The 18,906-nt window shown below is 41.6% G+C and overlaps 1 protein-coding gene across 2 annotated transcripts in view; it reads left to right on the forward strand.

Annotated features, from left to right (window-relative positions):
- Positions 1 to 6,395: 6,395 nt before the first annotated feature.
- ATF7IP2 (activating transcription factor 7 interacting protein 2) overlaps positions 6,396 to 18,906 on the forward strand; it is a 52,478-nt gene continuing 39,967 nt past the window's right edge. For both annotated transcript variants that reach the window (XM_055340263.1, XM_055340264.1), the window contains exon 1: positions 6,396 to 6,439. The gene's annotated coding sequence lies outside the window, so the exon portion shown is untranslated. The remainder of the gene's footprint in view (positions 6,440 to 18,906) is intronic.

An 18,906-nucleotide genomic window follows, 5' to 3' on the forward strand; every position in this document is an offset into this window, starting at 1 on the left:
GATCCTGGAGACCCGGGATCGAATCCCACGTCAGGCTCCCTGTGCATGGAGAGCCTGCTTCTCCCTCTGCCTGTGTCTCTGCCTCTCTCTCTCTCTCTGTATGACTATCATAAATAAATAAAAAAATTTAAAAAAATAAAATCTTTTTAAAAAATTATGCTGAATGAAAGATATAAAAGAGTATACACCCTGTAATTCCATGTATATGAAGTTCTAGAATAGGAACAATGAATATATTTTGATTGAAAGCAAATCAGGGGTTTCCTGGGATGGAGAATCAGAGTTTGGGGGTGACTGCAAAGGATACAAGGGAATTTTGGGGAGGAGAATATTCTTGACAATGGTGGTGGTTACATTTCTCAGAACTCACTGTAATTTAAAATGTGTATTTTATGTTATTTTTATGTTCATAAAGTTGATTTTAAAAGTAAAAAAATGGGACGCTTGGGTGGCTCAGCGGCTAAGCGTCTGCCTTTGGCCCAGGACATGATCCTGGAGTCTGGGGATCAAGTCCCACATTGGGCTCCCTGCATGGAGCCCGCTTCTCCCTCTGCCTGTGTCTCTGCCTCTCTCTCTCTCTGTGTCTCTCGTGAATAAATAAAATCTTTAAAAATAAAAAAATAAAAAATAAATAAAATAAAAGTAAAAATAAAAGTGAATGAATCAAACTTGAAACTCATACCATAGAAACAAATATTAAAGTCTCACTTAGTACAACACTTGTAATAATCTATGCAGAAACAGATTTAAGTTCTGAAGCCAACTTCTGATATAAGCACCTTAGAGATTAACCTTGATCCCCTTGATCCCCTCGAATAAATGGTTCGGAATGTTCTGAGTAGGTTTGTGCTAGTTACCAACTGACAAGCATAAAATAACATAAATGTTTTGGGTTCTTTTTTTTTTTTTTTTAATGTTTTGGGTTCTGCTGTAAAGATTTCCCATCAAACACACTGCAGATCAGAGACAGGAGAAGTAAATGGTGAACAGGCAGACATGTAACAGTCAGTCTTCCTCCTAGGGAGGGCCATAATGCTATAAAGACTCTCTCAAATCAGGAGAGGGAAAAAGAAAAGCTTCACAGAGTCCACATTCTAGTGGGGCTTTATCATCAATAGTCACACAACCATGGAGGATGTCCAGGGAACCAACACCTAGTATCGTTGCCTGTTTGCACAGTTATTAGCCTGTGGATGTTCGCATAAACTTTGCCATCAAAGACACCTTACGTTCCAAAACACTATCTGTGGGCATCTTTTAATCACAGCACCCTCCCCAACTCTGATACCCATCTGTGGTGAATGCCCTAAAATGAGAACTTTGACAGGAATGGAATAATTTCAGAACTGGCAGGCTGAATGCATCCTAAACATATCTAAGCTCTTTCCATTTTAGTTGCTAAATGGATCATCCTTTATCAAGATTAGACTTGGATTATGTATGATTTGTTGTCTGTGAAGTCAGTAGGAAAGCACAAGAGTAGGAAAATTCTGTGGTCCTAATAGCCTTGTATTGATTCTATTTTCTGCTCTGTATTTCATCTATCTCTGCTCCGATTGTTATTATTTCTTCCTTCTGCTGGCTTTTGGTTTTATTTTTTTTTAAGATTTTATTTATTTATGAGAGACACAAAGAAAGCGAGAAGCAGAGACACAGGCAGAGGGAGAAGTAAGCTCCACGCAGGGAGCCCAATGTGGGACTCGATCCCAGGACCCCAGGATGACGCCCTGGGCCGAAGGCAGGCGCTAAACCGCTGAGCCACCCAGGGATCCCTAGCTTTTGGTTTTAGTTTAGGAACTTTTTCCAGTTCCTTAAGGTGTAAAGTTTGGTTATTTATTTGAGATCTTTCTTCTCACATAGGCATTTAGATCTCTAGATTTTTCTCAGAACCCTGTTTTCTCTGCAACTCCCCTCCCCCCACAACCCCTAAGTTTTGGTTATTGTGTTTTCATTTTCACTCATGTCAAAGTATTTTCTGATTTCCTCTTTGGCCCAATGGTTGTTTAAGAACATGTGGTTAAGTTGTACATACACGGATGCTTTTCTGGTTTTCCTTTTGTTACTGATTTCTAGTTTTATTTCACTGTGGCCAGAGGAGATCCTTTTGTGATTTCAATCTTTTTCAATGTTTCTAAGACTTGTATTGTGGCCTAACATCTGGTCTGTCCTGGAGAACTGTTCCGTGTGCATGTGAAGGTGATCATTTTCCTGTTTTGATATCAGATATCCTTCATAGGTCTGTTAGGTCTGGTTAATTTATACTGTTGTTCAAGCTCTCTATTTCCTTACTGACCTTTCAGTTGTTATAACCATTGCTGAAAGTGGCATCTCCTGTGACTGTTGCAGAATTGTCTATTTCTCCCTTGTGTACTACCCATTTTTGCTTCATATATTTTTTAGCTCTGTTGTGAGGAGTGAATATGTTTATGACTGGATGGACCGATCTTTTTATTAATATTTAATATCCTTCTCTGTCTCTTGAAACAGTTCTTGACTATAAATCTATTTTGTCTAATATTGGTATAGCCACCCCACATGCTCTTTTGGTTGCTGTTTGCCTGGAATTACCTATTTTCAATCTACTTGTGTCTTTAGATCTCAGCTGAGTCTCTTAGCATATAATGGGGTCATGGTAATGGTTGTTTTTTAAACTATTCTGTCAAACTAGCTCTACTTTTTTTCCCCTAAGATTTTACTTATTTATTTAGAGAGACTGAGCGGGGGGGGGGGGGGGGCGAGGGGAGGTAGAGAGTCTGATGAAGCAGACTCCCCGCTGATCACAGAGCCCAATGTGGGGCTTAATCTCACAACCCTGAGATCATGACCTGAGCTGAAAGCAAGAGTTGGACACTGAACGGACTCAGCCACCCAGGTGCCCCAATCTATCTCTACTTTTAGAGAGTTTAATCCATTTACATTTAAAGTAGCTACTGATAAGGAAAATCTTATTGTTCTCCATTTGCTATTTCTCTCTTTTTTTCTTGTCATTCTTCAGTATCTTCAATCCTGCCTTCTTCTGTTTACATGATTTTTTTAAAGTGTACCTTTTTTTTTCCATTCTCATTTCCTTTTCTCTGAACATGTTAAACGTTATTGTCTTTCTAGTTACCCTGGGAGATTATAGACTCTTAAACCTATTACAATCTATTTTGCATTAATATCACCTTAACTTCAATAGTACACAAACCCTGCTTTTATACAGCTCCTTCCCTCCCCTTGTATCTCAACACAAATTTAATCTTTACATATTGGCTCTATCTAAAGTCAACTGATTTGTAGCTATCATTAAATCTACAAAATATGGGGATCCCTGGGTGGCGCAGCGGTTTGACGCCTGCCTTTGGCCCAGGGCATGATCCTGGAGACCCGGGATCGAATCCCACATCGGGCTCCCAGTGCATGGAGCCTGCTTCTCCCTCCGCCTATGTCTCTGCCTCTCTCTCTCTCTCTCTCTCTCTCTCTCTCTCTCTCTCTGTGACTATCATAAAATAAATAAATAAAAATTAAAAAAAATCTACAAAATATATTCACAACAAAATCTAGAATGATATTTGATCAAACAACTGAGCACACACAGCCTTGCCAAGTTGACACATAAAATTTAACCATCACAATAATCATACTAAAAACAAAAAAACAAAAAAACTTCAAGATAATAATAAATTGTCTAACTCCAGAAATGTTTTTCAGTCGACAGTATTGAGAACTATATATAATCCTGACTTCTTTTTTTTTTTTAAGATATATTTATTTTAGAAAGAGAATGAGAGAGAGCATGCACAATGCACACAAGGGGAGGGGCATAGGGAGAAAAGAATCTCAAGCAGACTCCCCCTGAGCATAGTCCCTGATGTAGGGCTTGAGTTCACCACCCTGAGATCATGACCTGAGCTAAAATTACCAGTCGGATAGTCAGATATTTAACCAACTTAGCCACCCAGGCACCCCTATAATATTGACTTCAGACGTTGTATTTTATGGCTGCTAGAATTCTCCATTAGATAAAGTAGTAACAATTTGTATGTTTTTTAAATCTTTTTTCTTAATTATGTAGGCTTTACACCCAGTGAGGCTCAAATCGACAACTTAGACATTGAGTCGCACTCTCCTCCAACTGAACCATCCAGGTACCCCAACGTGTATGTTAAGGTAGGAATGTTGACAGATAGGTTAGGAAAAAGGCAAAAAAACCTAGTTTTTAGTAGTGCCCATTTAGTAATCACATGAATAGCTCTCCACAAAAAAATAGTGATAAACATTCATTGAGCACCTACTGTGTGTTAAATGCTTTATTATAGGCTTTACATGGATTTAATCCATGTAATTTAATCCATGCAATAATTCTAAAAGGTTGCTTCGCCCCCCCCTTTTTCTAAGAGGTTACTTTTTACTATATTTCTTGTATTGGTAATTTCCACTTTATAGATAAGGAAACTGAGGTATAGCTTAGAGTACAATCAAGAAAATAGAAACCACTGCAGAAATGTCAAGCATAATGATATTTTGTGCAGAGAATTTGGTGCTTAAAATTCTTTAGGAGGAAAAAAGCCTTTGGAAGGGCCGGAGGGGTGACTGTTACATTGGTTTTATTTGAACCACAGCTTCTGTGGTCCAAGGAGTAGGGAAGCTGAGGCTGTTGCTGCCAAAAAAGCTCAGAAAAAAACACATTTGATTGTCACAGCTGCCTTATATCACTGAAGCAGGGACTGGCAGGGAAGAGAGCCAAAGCCCAAGCAAAATATACAGAATGGCAATTTATGTCTTTCTTCTACTTTCCAAAACTCAGAAAGCGTTGTCCTACTTGGCAAAATGACAATAAATCCAGAGCAGTGGCCATGGGGCATCTGGGAAACGCAGCTCCCAGGATTCTAGCCCTGGCCCTGGGATTGCTGAGAGGAGTATGAGAAAGAATGCTAGTATTAATTTTCTATTGTCCCCGTAACCAATCACTACAAATTTAGTGGCTTAAAATAACGCTCAGTTGTTGTGTCACAGTTTTATAAGTCGGAAGCCCAGTGGACTCAGCCTGTAGAGCATGTAACTCTTGATCTCAAGGTCGTGAGTTCACGTCCCATGTTGTGCATACAGCTTACTTTAAAATAAAAAAAAAAGGCACACAAGATATACTATTACCCTAAATGGACATGACATTTCTAAAGGCTACTTCTCACTCTTTGAATTAAGTCCAAATTCTTTGTCTGGCTCCAATTCACTTGCCTCCCAAACCCTCTCTTTTTTTCTCAGCAACCCTATGTATACTCTTCAACTATATTGAAAATCACTTTTCCAAAACAAAAACAGTTGTGCAAGGATTGGCACTGGTTTGCATTTTTCGCCCATTTCCTTAGTGTTTGACCTCAGATCATCGGATTCTCGTGTCTGTTTCTGCCTTTGCAGATGTTGCAATAGCACCTAACACTTTTCCAGAAATTTCTAGAAAAATACACTGAACACACCTGAGACCACCGGAACGAAAATGGAAAAAAAGGGGGAGGGGTAAGGGGGACAAATAACATCTATTTAAAAAAAAATAGTATTGACTTTGTGGACACCCTCCCCCCCTTCCAGAATCCCTGGACCTGGTTTTGGGAACCCATTGGGTACTTTATTGTGCTCATGACCCAGCCTTCTGGAATGTCAGGCCTCCTCTCCTTTTTCTCGTGGCCAGTGACTGTTCCAAGGCAGAGCAGCTCTCCCTTGGCGACCAGAAGGGCTTTACCGCACAGCTGACCCTTGTTCGTTGGGTCAGCCTCGAGCACAGAGAGGGCACTCAGAACTGCCTGGACGCACAGCAATCCCACCGAGGGCCTTAACCGCTTCAGGAAACCCAATGCAGCCTGGGGGTGGGGGGGGGGTGCATGGTGGGTGGGGGATGGGGGGGGTGAGGGGCAGGTTCCCAGGACAAACCGCAGGAAACTCCAGAAAATGCCACTGGGTGGGCCTGGCCCGCCTGCCCGGCTCGCACAATTTAAGGAGCGGCCCCCCCCAACTCCGCAATCCCGGTAAATAAAATGCTAAAGGCCAGACTGTGAACATTCAAATGGGTTTTTGCAAACAAGGTTGCCCTGGTAACGCCAGCAGCGTCGCACGAGCCCCGCGGAGCGGCAGCCCGGCCCCGCCCCGGCCCCACCCCCTTCCCAGGCCCCGCCCCAGCCCCGCCCCCGCCCCCGGCGGCTTTGTCGGGGAGCGAGCTGCCGGCACCCCGCAGCAGACTTCCACACCTCCGGCCGCGGCCCCCTCCCAGCCCCGCCCACTCCGCCCGGGCGCCCCTGATTGGCTGCGCCGCCGCACGCTCGCGCCGTCATTGGCTGCGCCTCCGGCGGGGGGCGGGCGCGGGCAGACTCACCTCGGCGCGCGCTGGCTGGAGCCTCATTGTGCGCGGCGATTGCTGTCGGCGGGGCTGCCGGCGCGGGAGGCGGCGGGCGCGGCGCCGCCCGAGGTACGTTGGCGCCGGCGGGAGCCCCGCGCGAGCGGCGGTTGGCAGGGTCGGCGGTTGCGCGGCGCCGCGCGCCTCTGGAGCGCCGGGCCGCAGTGACCCGGGGACGCCGCGCGAGCCGGGCGGTCGTGGTCGCGGTCGCGGTCGCGGTCGCGGCGGCGGCGGCGGCGGCGGCGGGGCGGGGCGGCCCCGGGGCTCCCACTGGCGGAGGAGATGCCCGCGGCGGGCGGCAGCTCGGTCCGCGGCGCTTCCCGAGGGGGCGGGCGGGGGGCGGCGGCGTGCGCCCCGCCGGGGCGGGCGGGGGAGGGGCGGGGTCGCGCCTCCCGAGGGACTCGGCGGCGGCCCGGGGATTCCAACTTCCGCGTAAGTACCGCGTCGGGGGCGCGGCTGGGCGGGCGAAGCGGGGGCCGGCGGGGCCGGGACAGACGGCGGTGGGGGGCGAGGCGCGGCGGGCCCTGCTCTCTGGCCGGGGGTCCGACGGCGCGGCTGGGGCGCGGCTGGGGCGCGGCTGGGGCGCGGCTGGCGCGCACGTGGCTCCAGCCCTCGCCGACGTGGCCCTTCCGCTCTCGCTTTTAAGGCCCACGGTGAAAGTCCGTGCCGCCCTCCGTCTCTGAGATGGCTGTCTGCCCCCGACCATCCGCCCCCGCACCCATCCCCCCACCCACCCCCTTCATCCATCCCCCCACCCACCCCCTCCATCCCCATCCTTCCCCCATCCCCCATCCCCCCTCCCTCCATCCCCCCTCCATCCCCCCATCCCCCCCCCCCCCCCCCCGTCCATCCCCCTACCGGCTCTGCCTCCCGTTCTGGCAAAGTCGGAGGAAGTGTGCAGGGCGGAGAGGACGAAGCGGTCGGTGTGCGCTTGCGCGTCTCCGACCCCAGGCCGACCGGGCTTGGAAACCGTGCCTTCCCGCGCCGCCTTGCCCGTGTGGGTGCCTGAAAGACGAAGCCGCTGCCTGTCGGGGGCTCCGGGCCGAGCTAGCTCCGCCGGCCCTAGCGACGCGCGTGTGCGCGAGGCCCCTTAGAAGGGAAGCGGGGCAAGGGCTTGCGTCCTGGGCTCCGCAGCCGGGCTGTGCGGTCTCGGCAGGTCTCGCGGTCGGCAGGCTGGGCGTCCGCGCTCGCCCCGCCAGGATTTTGTGCCGAGTCTGACTCGTAGCCCTTTAAGCAACCCGCGAGACGCAGGTGTTTGCAAAGCAAGCGGCGAAGAGCAGCAGTCCCGGCAGTCAAGGCGTAACTTCTGTCCCGGGAGAGCTATTGAGAATGCGAAAAGGCGGCGCCTCTGCATCGAGGATTGGTCTCTGCGAAGTAGGCCTGCGCAGTTGTTGGGTCTGGCCCGAATCCAAGTCGACCGAACGCGCAGTCCTGTCTGCAGACTTTTACAGACCTGCTAGGGCCGACTTCTGCCCCCAAACAGAGAGGCACGGACAGTGCCGTGTCGGAAATGAATTCCGTCTTCCAAGACCTGGCGTGTCTGGCTGGGTACATCTTGAATTCTGCTGCTTTACCTTATTGACGCGTGTACGTCACCCCGGCTTTCTGTCCGCTGTATTTCCTTGCTACTCAGTATCTTGAATTTGGTATGAAAATACTGTGTGCCCCCCACATCTTTGCTTGTGCATGCCCTGTAATTATCTTGTAGTGGGTGGGTACAAATGTACTGCATTTCATGTAATCAGATTTTCCGTCATCTGTTACAAATAAAGATGAATTTTATGACTGAATGTGCAAGAGTGCTAATTCTCATTAAGTTGAGGAAGATTCTATTAAATCTAAAAAAGAACTATACCTTATTTTGTCTCCTATTCTTGCATCACTTACATACTCAGTCCTCTGAGGGTTTGTTTGTTTTTTTTTAAAGATGTTATTTAAGAAGAGAGCAGGAGCAGGGGAAGGAGGAGGGGCAGTATGAGAGGGACAAACAGAATTCCCTCCTAAGCGGGGGAAATGGACTCCGTGACCTGTTCCTGGGACCCTTAACCAATGTAGCCACCCGGGCACCCCTGTTCTCTGAGTCTTAAACTTTGACATACACCTTTAAAATGTATTACTCTAGACTCAGGTACCTAACTTCTTATCACTCTTCAGCTTTACCAATCTCAGTAGGACAGAAAGATTGTAGTCAGGCAATATTTGGAGAGAAATAACTGACTCTCTGGTAGGGAGAGATAATAAGATGTAGTTTGAATTTTTGAACTCCTGATTAAATTTCGTGGGATAGGAAGGATGTTCATTGGCAAACCTTACTAAATTTAATGATGTAGATGCACTAAATATATCTAATGCACTAAGTGTACTGTTAATATACTTCTGTGACTCTACGGTGTACAGTGCTGCTGATAGGAAATAGCTATGGTAAAAGTTGCTGAGGGCTGTTTTTGGTACTTTAAGGGAAAAATAACCCTGGTTGGCTTTCCAGAAGTTAATTTTTATACGGTAGCATACATTTAATTAGCATTTTATAAAGCTGTATGAGCATCATCTTCCTTAGGATATAAAAGTAAATAAAACAGCTCTGCTCTCAAAGCTCATTACTAAAAATATGTTTGTAATGGAATATTCACATAAGGAAGTCATTCTCTTGGAGGAAGGCGTTATTGAAGAGATGATCTTTAAACATGACCTTGAAGGAGTGGGGAAAAGGGAAAACGATACTTGACAGTTGTGATTAATTTTAAAACCGTTAAGGATAGAATTATAGGAAATCAGGAGACAAATTATCAATAGCTTCAGGAAAAACAAGATCTAATAGGAAAGATAATGTAATCATGATACTCCGATTATATAGAGAATATTTGCCTAAGACTTAAATATTAGCTATAAATATGATAAGGCATATAGGGTGTAGAAAAGAGCTAAATCTCATCTGTAAATATAGGGACTTAATAATGGTTAGAATTTGTAACTCCAGTAACTAGTGTGAACATATTTTAAAATCCTGAGATATAAAACAAGTTGTTAAATAATTTAAAATTGATTGCCACTGGGCATTAAGGAATGCTGACAAGCAACTACTTCATTTTATTATGAACACCTTAGACTTTTATGGTATTGTTAAAATTTTGAAGTTAAAGCAAAATTCTGACAGCACTTAGAAAGTGGCTAATGCAGCTTCACGATGGTGAAGGTCGGAGTGAACGGATTTGGCCGTATTGGGCGCCTGGTCACCAGGGCTGCTTTTAACTCAGGCAAAGTGGATATTGTCACCATCAATGACCCCTTCATTGATCTCAACTACATGGTGTACATGTTCCAGTATGATTCTACCCACGGCAAATTACACGGCACAGTCAAGGCCGAGAACGGGAAACTTGTCATCAACGGGAAGTCCATCTCCATCTTCCAGGAGCAAGATCCCACCAACATCAAATGGGGTGATGCTGGTGCTGAGTATGTTGTGGAGTCCACTGGGGTCTTCACCACCATGGAGAAGGCTGGGGCTCACTTGAAGGGCGGGGCCAAGAGGGTCATCATCTCTGCTCCTTCTGCTGATGCCCCCATGTTTGTGATGGGCGTGAACCACAAGAAGTATGACAACTCCCTCAAGATTGTCAGCAGTGAAATTAAAAAAAAAAAAAAAAAAGGGATCCCTGGGTGGCGCAGCGATTTAGCGCCTGCCTTTGGCCCAGGGCACGATCCTGGAGACCTGGGATCGAATCCCACGTCGGGCTCCCGGTGCATGGAGCCTGCTTCTCCCTCTGCCTGTGTCTCTGCCTCTCTCTCTCTCTCTGTGTGTGTGTGACTATCATAAAAAAAAAAAAAAGAAAAAAAAAAAAAGAAAAAAAAGATTGTCAGCAGTGCCTCCTGCACCACCAACTGCTTGGCTCCTCTAGCCAGTCATCCATGACCACTTCGGCATCGTGGAGGGCCTCATGACCACCGTCCATGCCATCACTGCTACCCAGAAGACCGTAGATGGCCCCTCTGGGAAGCTGTGGCGTGACGGCCGAGGGGCTGCCCAGAACATCCCTGCTTCCACTGGCGCCGCCAAGGCTGTGGGCAAGGTCATCCCTGAGCTGAACGGGAAGCTCACTGGCATGGCCTTCCGTGTCCCCACCCCCAATGTGTCAGCTGTGGATCTGACCTGCCACCTGGAGAAAGCTGCCAAAGCTGCCATGGACCACACCTAGAGTTGTAAGGATTAGTTTATACTCATGAGATTGTCACTTGGGACAAGTTGGTCAAGTTTTGTCATTTTGTTGACCATTGTATACCCTGGAAGATAACCTTGTCTCTTCATAATTCCTTATCAGACTTATGCTTTCAATACAAGATTTGTTTGAGTCTTAAAATCTGAGGATTAAATGCTGGCTCCAAACTGTGTTTCCTTGAACAAGTTTTATAGGGTAGCTCAGGCTGGTTGGTTTTTTTAAGTTTCACTTTTTAGTAAAGGGAAGGTAAAGATTTGGTCCAATGGATTTTTAAAAATATAACAAGAATTGCTATTTTAGGGTTGATGATGTACTAAGATACTATCAGCCAAAAGCATTATGAGAGATTTCATAATGAAAACCAATCCATCACCAGCAATAGAGAAAACAAATCAGTGTCTACTAAAAGCTTCAAATTATATAAAGGGAAAAACACAATGATTAAAAGAGGTGGACAAACCCACAATCAGTGTTTTTAATAGGTGGAAGATTTTGAACAGCACAACAAAAAAATCTGAACTAGTTGGTGTTTACATATAATACCACCCCCAATGATGTTAGAAGACATATTTGCTCAAGTATATATGGAGCTTTTGGAAAAATTAACTCTGAACTTAGACTCAACAAATAAGAAGATTGAAATCATTTTGGAGGATATTCTCCAATTATGGTACAATTAAGCTAACTTTCAACAGAAATATAAATAGGGAATCTGCAATTACCTTGAAATTAATGTTTTAAAATAATCCAAGATCATAGAAGAAATTATAGTGGAAACTGGAAAATATTTTGAACCAAATGTTAAAATTGAGATAGGGTTTGTCAAAAAATGTGGGATTCAACTAAAGCAGAACTAGAGGAAAATGTTAATAGCTTTAAGTGTAAAGTGAGGAGGGGAAAAGGATGGAAAATTAAAGATCTGAGTTTTCATCCCAAGCTGGAAAAAGAACAAAACCTGAAGAAAATGGAGTTAAAGTGTTAACAGGAGGTTACCTGGGTGGCTAGGTTGGTTAAGTGCCTTTTACTTGGATCATGATCTTGGGGTCCTGGGATTAAGTCTTGTGTCAAGCTCCCTTCTCAGTGAGGAGTCTGCTTCTCTCTGTCCCTCTGCCCTGCCTCCCCGCCTTGTGTGCACACACTTTCTCTCAGATAAATATAATCTTAAAAGATAAAATGCCAACAGGAAATGATGAATACTGTGTACAGTAGGAAGTCAGGAAAGCCAAACATCAGTGCTTTGAAAGTATTGATTAAATGGATGAATTTCTAGTAAGAATGATGAAGGGAAAAAAACCCCACATCACTAATATCAAGGATAAAAAGAACACTACACCAGGCTCAGTGAAGCCTTGCTGGCTATAAGGGCAAAGGAGCAGTGGCAGCAGCAACAACAGCAGAGTCCCTGTGCCAGACAGCCACAAGCCAGAGTGACTTCAACCTGCTGGACCACTGGAGCCAGGCCTGCTGCAAAACCAACTTCCAGTGCCCATGGGTGCAAATATACTTTGACTTCACTCAGTGTCCTGACATCTGCCCAGATGAGAAGGTAAGACAGCTGGAGCTGGAGTCTGGCCTGCGCTGACACCACCCCCGTCCATTTTTAAAAAAGAAAAGTACTACAGATCTTGCAAATGTTAGAAATATAGAGAATATTATGAAGAACTTTATATATTTGAAATTCTTGTGAAAGGGAAAACTAAATTCTTGTGAAAGGGAACAAAAAGATGCAAAATATATTAATGGTTCTGTGTCCATCTTTAAAAATTCAATCATAGTTGAAAACCTTTATCACTAAGCTAACTCCAAGCCCAGATGGTATTATGGTAAAAATAAAAGTTAAAAACCTCAAGTTAATAACCTTTTAATCTTAATACAAAAAGAAGAGCAAACTAAACCTAAGTCAGCAGAATGAAGGAAATAATGATTACAGCAGAAAATAATAAAGTTAAAGAAAAATACAGAAAATCAAGAAAGCCAAAAATTGTTTTTCAAAAAAAGGTCAAAGATTGACAAACCTTTGCCTAGAATGACTATGAAAGAGATTCAAATAGCAAATCAAGACTGAAAGAGCATTAGTACTGACATTCCAGAAGTTAAAACAATTACGAGAATACTGTGGAACAAATCACTTCTATTCCAGCCAGTTAAATAGTTGAAATAGACCAATACATAAAGAGACTCAAATGAACAAAAACAGACTCATGAAGAAATAGAAAATCTGAACAAGCCTATAACAAGTATAGGGATTGAATTAGAACACAAAGAGAAGCTTCATATCAGGTAGCTTTATTGTTGAATTCTACAAAACACATAAAAATAACAATTCTTTACAGATTTTTTTTTTTTAAGAAACAGAAGAGGAAGGAAACCATTCCCTAATCATTCTGTGAGGCCAGGAGGCCAGTATTTTCCTGATAACAAAATCAAAGACTTCACAAGAAAACTACAGAACAATATCTCTTGTGAATATATGTAAGAATCACTAACAAAAAACTAAAAAATTCAATCCAGGAACACAGAGAAAGGATTATACACCATGGCCAAGCAGGATTTATCCCAAGAATGCAAGGTTGGTTTCACAACCAAAAATAAATTAATCTACCATATCATTAGAATAAGGAACAAAGAAATATGATTATGATAATAGATGCTAAAACATTTCCTGACAAAATGCGATGCTCCTTTATGATAAAAACATTAAATAAAGTTGAGATAGTTGGGAAACTCCTTATCTTGATAAAGGGCATCTGTGAAAAATTCCACAGCTAAAGTATAAATGATTAAAGGTTTTTCCCCTGAGTCAGAACAAGAGGAGGATGTCAGCACTTGCCACTTCTATTCTCATTGTACAGGAGTTCCTAGCCAGGATAGGCAAGAAAATGAAATAGTAGGCATCAAGACCGGGAAGGAAGAAATAAAACTACTGAAACGTGACAGGATCTTTTTTGTAGGAAATCCTAAAGAACAACCCCCCCCCCAAAAAAAAAAAAACAGATAAAAACAAGGTCAACAATGCTGCAGGTCAGATCAATATATAGTATTGTTTGTATTTCTATTGTACTTGCAATGAACAGTCCAAAAACGAAATTAAGAAAAAAGTTTCACTTACAACAGTATCAAAATGAAGTGCAAAACTCTAAAAACTACAGTATACCTTTGAAAAGAAATTAAACATCTAAATAAATGGAAAGACTTCCATGTTCATGTATCAGAATACCTGATAGAATTGAGGTAGTTATACTCCCTAAATTGATCTATAGGTTCAACACATTTCACTTTTTAAGTCCAATAGGCTTCTTTGCAGAAGTTGTTGATCTGATCCTGGAATTAATACACATATTCAAGGAACTCAGAATAGCCGAAACAGTCCTCAAAAGACAAAACATAAAGTTGAGAACTCATCCTAAATTTAAAACTTAACAGCTACAGCAGTTGAGACCTATATATCAGTGGGATAAAATTGAGAATCCTGAAATAAACTTAATATTTAAATTAATTGTTTTTTTTTTAATTTTTTTTTTTTTTAATTTATGATAGAGAGAGAGAGGCAGAGACACAGGCAGAGGGAGAAGCAGGCTCCATGCACCAGGAGTCTGACATGGGATTCGATCCCGGGTCTCCAGGATCGCGCCCTGGGCCAAAGGCAGGCGCCAAACCGCTGCACCACCCAGGGATCCCTAAATTAATTGGTTTTGACAAGAGTGTCAAAACAATTCAGTAGGGGAAAGAATGGCCGTTTTAAATGGTGCTGGAACACCTGTCCACATGCAAAAGAATAAATGGATCCTCTTCATGCTAATTAAAATGGATCAATAAAATTTTACAACTATTAAATCTTCATGACCTTGGATTAAGCAGTGATTTTTTTTTTTTAGATCTTATACCAAAAACTCAAGCAACAAATAAAAAACTTAATTGGATTTTATCAAAATTAAAAACTTGGGGCACCTGGATGGCACAATTGGTTAGGCCTCCGGCTCTTGGTTTTGGCTCAGGTAGTGGTCTCAAGGTTGTGAGGTCAAGCCCCACATTGGGCTCCACACTCAGCTTGAGATCTGCTTAAGATTCCCTCTTCTCTGCCCCCCTCCATAAATAATTATATATTTTTAAAAAGTTAAAAACCTTACTTTTTCAAAGCATATCATCAAGAAATTGAAAATAGAATGTGTGAAAACATTTGCAAATCATATGTGAAATGGGACTGAAATATAGAATATATATATATATAGAACTCTTATAAGTCAATAATAAAAAGGCAAATAACCCAGTTTTAAAGTGGGCAAATGACCAGAATAAATAAGATAAACAAGTGGGCAATAAATAGCATCATTAACCATCAGGGAAATGCAAATCAAAAGGACAGTGAGGTATCACATCACTCATCAAAATGACTCTACTGGAAAAGAGATAATAACAAATGTTGATGAGGAGATATTAAAATAAAATCACTCTTTTGCTCCCTATTGTGAAAATATTGGTCTAGATGCTTTTGAAAACAGTTTGTTCCTCTGAAGGTTAAATATGGAGTTAAAGTATGATTCAGCAATTTCACATAAGGCATGTAACTAAGAAAAATGAAAACATGTCTACACAGAAATTTATACCTGATTTTTATAGCAGATTTATTAATAATAGTCAATTTTGGCTCTGAAGCAGAATGTAAATATCCAGAATTCTTGAAGGTATATATAACATAAAAGTAAGGTAAAATCTGGGATGTAAAGTGTGAATACTTTTTATTTATGTAAGTAATCTCTACCCCCAATATGGGGCTCAACTTCATGACCCAGAGATCAAGTCAAATGCTTTTCCAACTGCACCAGCCAGGCACCCCTTGAATACTTTAAGATAATGTGTATTTAAATAATGTTTCACTTTTTACTTAAATGGTTACTGAAACATTGGCTAAAATGTTTTTAGAAAACTTTAAAATATATTAGAATCCATGGCATACTGAGGCATATGTAAGACTTTATAAAATACAAAGGACATTTTCATAACAATAGAAAGTAAAATATAGCAGCAGAAAGCTATGAAGATCAGAAGGCAGGACACCAAGAATAAGTGGCATTATATTAAATGTAACTGGATTAAAATCTATTAAAAGATTCATTATGCTAAAGTATTTTCATTGTTTAACAAGAGGCATCTAAAACAAATTAATGAAATAGACAACAGTATGTTCAGGAGTCATATTAGATAAATAAAAGATAATTTTAAAGTTCAAAATTAATAGGACACTGTCCAACAACTATATACCTGAGGGCAAAATGAAATTAGATCCCTTACTCTCAGTATATTCTAAAATCAATTCTAGATGGATTAAACAGTCAAATTTGAAAGACAGATCTTTAAAACTTGAGAAAATATAGATGACTTCTCTTTTCAATCTTGTGCTGCTGGACAAGTACCATGATTCCAGAGATCTGTACAAAATGTGGCTTATTTGACAGCAAAGGATTCAAGCTGGTTGAAGAGAGAAGTTCTGTGATGGCAGGATCCCCTAATTAGACTGTCTTTTATTTTTATTTTCCCAGTAATAAATTTTACTAAACCTCTCTACAGTATGTTAAAGTCTCATTTACTTTAGAGGCAGTTACCAGTACTCAACTTCCCTGAGCCTTTTATTGGCAGTTTTACTTATTTTTCCCTAAGCATACTTCCACATGGAGTATCTCTCTGTAGTGCCCTATGTTTTATCAGCTAGCAAGGTGCACGCTGTTATGACCAATTTTCTCATATTTATAAACTTTAATTCTCTCTGATCAAGTATTCCTATTATATATTCATTCAGGTCTGCTCTTATATATTTTTATAATTGCATAGTCATGGTACAGGTCTGTGTCTTGAGATGATCTAGATCAGAAGAAGGCTTCTGTACTATCAGAGGGCTTCATTATGTTACACATTACCTAGGGGTGGGAAAGGATTTTTCAAGAGTGATTAAACAATAAAAGAAAAGAAATTATTAAAATTAGGAAGATCCAGGGGGTACCTAGGTGGCTCAGTCAGTTAAGCATATGCCCTTGGCCTAGGTCATGATCCCAGAACTCCAGGATTGAGCCCCATGTCGGGCTCCCTGGTCAGCAGAGTGTCTGCTTCTCCCTCTGCCTTTTACCGTGTTCTTGTGCTTTCTCACTTTCTCTCTCTCTCTATCTCTCAAATATAGAAGTAAAATCTTTAAAAAATTAGGAAGATCTAAAGACAAACCACAAATGAGAGAAGATACTTGTAACTCATACAACAAATGATTGGCAAAGGATTTCAACTGTAATCATTTAAGAATACTGTCTCTTCATCTTGACTTCTCCTTACCTTTGTGTCACCTGGCAGTAGAATAGCTTCAGGCATTTTGTGATTGGGGATATACTTAGTGTAGGTTTAATAGGATACATTTGTGGTTCATAGTCAATTTTGAAAGTAGGTAGTTACTGCCTGTTGGCTTGTGATGGGAATAGGGTCTGCAATGCCTGGTACCTGAAATATATGAGGAATAAAGAAGCTATGAATTGAAATTTATGAAGGTAGTCAGGAGAAATATTCCCCAATTACCTGATGTTTAAAACTAAGTAGCGGATTTAGTTCTCATGGATTTCCAATCAGAAGAACTTCTCTGTTAGAAAAATAATAACATAACATATTAAATTAAAAATTCACCATACTTTTTGTTGTTAGGAATTCTGCCTTTAAAAGAAAACAAGAATTTTTGTGTTTATAGGGCACACAGCTGTAGCAGTACCAAAAAGAGATGTCTTTACATGAAGCTGATTGTTTCATGCATTCTGATTATCAATTAAAATTTAATCACCTATGCTGTGCGGCACCTGGGTGGCTAAGAACTGGGTGGCACCAGTTCTTGATCTGGGCTCAGGTTTGTTGTGTTTTGTTTTTGTTTTAAGGTTTTATTTATTTGAGAGAGAGAGAGCACAAGCAGGAGGAGCAGCAGAGGGAGAAGCAGACTCCCCACTGAGCAGGGAACCTGATGCAGAGCTCAATCCCAGGACCCAGGTATCATGGGTCCCAAGCCAAAGCAGACGCCTAATCAACTGAGCCACCCAGACACCCCTTAGACTCAGGTTTTGATCTCAGGGTCATGAGTTCAAACCATGTGTTGGGCTCCTCATACATTAAAAAAAAAAAATTACGCTAGAAGATAGACTTAGTTTGTTCATTTTCTCTGGGAAATACTAAAAAATAGGTAATCAAATAGTCCTATAGGAAAAAATCTTATATTGAATCAGGCCCTTAATGAAAGTATGCAGTTTTTTTTTGTTTTTGTGATTTTTTTAAAAATAGATGACAATTTTGTTTTTGTTTTTGTTTTGGAGGTGTTTGTTTATTTAAGTAGGTTCCATGCCCAGTGTGGAGCCCAAAATGGTGCTTGAACTCAGGACCCTGAGATGAAATGTTGAAGTTTACTGTCTGAGCCCCTGTACATGACAAGTTTTTAAACTTTGAATCAACAAATGTTGATTTTTTTTTTTTTCTTGTTCTAAAGAAATATTTGCCTCAACCTTCAGGTCTCACAGATCCTGGGACTGTTCTGATCAAATGATATGGTAAATAAAAAGAATATAATAAAGGAAAGCTCCAAGTAAGATATAATGATAAATGAAAAAATTATTCAGGTAGCTTTGACTGGTTATTTGTGCCTTAAAAAGTCCTAGCTTCTGTCATTTCAGTTTAAAAGTTCTCTATATTTTGTTAGATAACTGTCATGCCTGTATATATATATATATTTTTTCATTTCTTATGCCTTTGATTGCCTTGTAACTTGGCAGAATAATTTCCTTTAAACTATATACCTACCTACAGTTTACATCAGACTTGATGTAGATCCTAAGAGATAAATTCTAAAATGTTTTTTTGCTATGTAGGTTTTTACTAAATTATGGGAAATAATTATAAAATTTAAATTAGCTTTCTTGTTTGAACTGGCATCCTGTTGTGTATCTTTAGTGCTCATTTTATATTCCTATTGGGAATTACTCCTGCAGTACCACTTATTTTGGAAATATGAGCATTAGGAAAGTTTAGGAAGGTGTCACTATGTGTAGAAAATGCAAAATTCTTTGCAAAAAATTGAGTTTTGTTTTTTTAAAAAATGGAATTTAATCTTTACATCATGTAAAGTATAGCCTGCTTGGATTATTGAAGCTAGACTTTAATGGTTATGACAGTGAGGTGATAAAACAAAAAGTAGCCAGATAAAATTTTCAGGTTTTTATTAAGTAGAGGCTTACTAGCAATATAAACCCAGTGGTTTAGTGCCACCTTCAGCCTGGGGTGTGATCCGGGATTGAGTCCCTGCATCAGGCTCCC

This window comes from Nyctereutes procyonoides, unplaced genomic scaffold (assembly GCF_905146905.1).
Source record: "Nyctereutes procyonoides isolate TBG_1078 unplaced genomic scaffold, NYPRO_anot_genome, whole genome shotgun sequence".
Lineage (NCBI taxonomy): Eukaryota > Metazoa > Chordata > Mammalia > Carnivora > Canidae > Nyctereutes > Nyctereutes procyonoides.